Below are 3,413 nucleotides of genomic sequence, written 5' to 3'. Positions count from 1 at the left end.
CTCCTTGTGGACAGGGACACTGCAGCCACCCCTTGCTCAGGCAGGACATAGGGACACTGTGGACACCTCTGAACTGAGGATGCCACGGACACCCTGTGCTGGCACAGGTCACCCCCACCAGCCCCATGATGCCTCCCCAAACCCTTGTCCTGCCTTTTTTGTCCCCATGTTCCTGTCCCCCTTCTCCTGTCCCCGTGACCACTCCACGACCCCAGCAGACCCCATGCTTTGGCTCTGCTGGCATTGAGGACATCAGGGGACCCCACAGCCCCCCTGTGCCCCCTCCCCTCCCCATCCCTGGGGTGTCAGGCCCGTGCCCAGGGCACTCACGCCACAGGAGCAGTGCCACCTTCCCGGCCATCCCGGTGTCCCCCGCCATGTGCACTGGCTGTCACTCGCTGCAGGGGGTGGCTGTCCCCTGGGTGGTTGCTCTTCAGCCAAAGGGGAAAGAAGCGAGGTCAGGTCTCATCCCCATGCGTAGGTGGCCCTTGGTGGGGGCAGGATGGTCACAAGCTGGGCACAGGCTGTGAGCAGGGCGGGGACAGGATGGGGACAAACCTGGGTGGGACAAGGTGGGACATGGGGTTCCCAGGACTGGGGGGCTCAGGGCCTTTGGGGGACATGGACATGACTGTCCAGGGGAATGGGGGGTCCCTGGGAATGGGGGTGCTGATGAGGGGGATTCACTGGGGATTCACTGGGCATGGGGGGGCCATGGGAATGGGGGTCATCCGGGCTGGAGGGACTCAGGGATGGGAGTGCCAGGGGAACGTGGGCTCCAGGGATTTGGGGTCATGAGGTGGGGATGCTGGGGAAATGAGGGATCCCGTGGGAATAGGGGTTCCTTAGAGAATCAAGGTCCTGGGGAAAGGGGCCTTTCAGGGGTTGGAATGAACAGGAGAGGGTTCCTTGAGAATCGGGTGCTGGGACATGGAGGTCCTGGGGAATGGAAGTACAAGGATGGGAGGCCCAGGGGAGGGCGGATGGAAGGAATTGGGGTCCCATGATTGGGATCCCTGGGGAATGAGGGTGCCAGGAATGGGCAGTGGCTTGGTGAGCCCGTGGGTCAAAGCTCCTTCCCTGGCTGGATCAGATTTTGAGGTGGCCCAGGGCTCAGCAAAGTCCCCCCAGGGTGCTTGTGGTTTGGGAGGGTGAGACAGAGTAAAGATCCATTCTGAATTAAGTGAAGTGCCTAAGAAAGGTGAAAAGTCTGTGAGGCCAAAGCTGAAGGAAAAACTCGCATGCCAGACAGCAAGGAGACAGAGAAAGAAAAACAGAAAGACCACAAGGTCGATTTGCCCCCGACTTAGAAATTCCTTTGATAAAGAACTAGTGCTAAATGTCACGCAGAATGAATATGTATGAACTTATTGTGAAACTGTATGCATATGCATTTGGAAGGGGGATAAAAGACGACCCGAGGTCTTCAGAGGCACACATGCCTTTTTGGGGGGCTTGCGTCCGGCGCGTCTAATAAAAGCATACCGAGCTTTACAACTTTTACAAAGTTGTGAGGTTTCTTCTTTTCTCCGCAAAACAAGGGTCATGGCAGGGAGATTCTGACAGGGTCTGGGTCTGTGTTCCCCCAGCCCCCAAGGGCTTTTTCCCCTCTTTATTTCCATTTCCATTATTTTGCCTCTCAATTTCACAAGACCCCAGTTCATCCCTTCATGATCCTGGGGGGCACCTGAGCAGGGAACAGATTGAGGGAAGCCCAGCGTGGGGGAAGCCGAGTTGAAGGGTCTGCAGGGAGGGCTGAGGAGGCTGTGGGGGATGTGGATGTCTGACAGTGCCCCCCCAACAATTTCTCTTTCCTGCACAGAAGAAGGAAGAGGCCTTTTGTGCTGAGTGTCACACGGGGGAGGGCAGATTCTGTCCTGGGAGGGCACAACCAGGGGGTACCTGTCCTGGGGGAACCCTATTCCAGGGGCGACACATGCTGGACAAGGGACTCCTGTCCTGGTGCATGGCAGCTCCGGGGGGGTCCAGACTTCTCCATTCTTGCTCGTCCCCTGCAGGATCTGAGCCGGCAAGAGCCGCTGGGGAATGGAGCCCTGGGCAGGAAGGAGCTCCCAAACTCCTGCTCTGTGAAGCCAGTGGCCATCCAAGGGTGGGGCCCAGCCATGGCCCAGCCCCACTGCACAGGGATGGCCATTGCCCAGCCCTGCTCTGGCCAGCCCAGGTGGCAGCCAGCACCTGAGGGTCCCCCCTGCCCCCTTGGCTTTGATTCTGGCAGCTTTAGAGCTGCTGCAGAGGTGAGAATTGTGTGGGTGGAAAAAGGCCTGCCTGTGGTTTGCTCAGCTCTTCAAGAAGCACAAAACCCAAAGGGAGCCGAAGCAGAGGCTCTGGGAGGGCCTTTGATGGTTTTCAGAGCAGGGCTGGCTGCAAACTGCCGCTGCAGGGGGACATGTGGGGGAACCAGTCCAGAAATGCAGCAATATATAATTTTGTACCTGTCCCCAAGACACTGAGAGAGCCCCAGCACTACTGCAAATCCCACACCAGTCTGCTCAACAACCTGACCTGGACCCTCCTCCTCCTCCCTGCCTGGCTGTGGATGGACAGTGGCCGGATGCCCTGCACCCACCACAGCCTCTCTCTCACTGCTCTCCACACCTGGATGGGGAGAGAAAATTGAGCAAAGGCTTCCTGGGTTGAGACAAGGACTAGGAGAGATCACTCATCAAATCCTGTCACGGGTAAAACTGCTTATGATTTAGAGATATGAATTGAATTTATTGATGATAAAATCAGAGTAGGATAAGAAGAAGGTAAATAAATCCTCCAGTACACCTTTTCTCTGTTATGAAGGACTATGTAGTCATTGGCTTTCACTATTATATTGGTTATTGCAAATTATTCTGATATAATGCACTTTCTAGTCACTTTTTAACTGTTTTGATACACTAAAAATTGTCAGCCTTTTTACCCTAATCTCAGTGTAGAAAATATATTTTAATGTGATAAATATTTTATAGTTTAGTGTAGGAAACGCATTCTGTGCTGTTCTTGTGAGCCGGCAAAGGCTTCCTGATTATAAGGAAAATCCTCTATCTCTCCTGAGGAAGACACAATGGTTGTCATCATGGAGACACGATGAAGGAGAGAAAGACAAGAGATACAGACTCTAGCTGGCTTACAGAATGATGTAGCTCCTTGGTCACTCACTGAGAACTTTGTTTCTCTCTTATGACCTACGGGCACTGAATGTGTCTCAAGTAAATGTAAATATCTTGAAAAACTATAAAAGCAACATGTTGCTCTAATAAATCTCTCTTTCACACCCTTCTGATGGAGTTGTGGTGTTTTGCTCTGTGTCGCGCTCTATAGCCACATCTGGTGCCTGCCCCCCTTGATTGCAACTGGACTGTAAAAAATGGAAAGAAAAAAGAGAGAAAAAAGGTGAAGGGTAC

Source organism: Melozone crissalis, unplaced genomic scaffold, assembly GCF_028551555.1.
Source record: "Melozone crissalis strain CALT ecotype California unplaced genomic scaffold, PUWL_Pcris_2 ptg000046l_1, whole genome shotgun sequence".
In the NCBI taxonomy this organism is placed as follows: Eukaryota; Metazoa; Chordata; class Aves; order Passeriformes; family Passerellidae; genus Melozone; species Melozone crissalis.
This window is presented reverse-complemented; position numbering follows the sequence as displayed.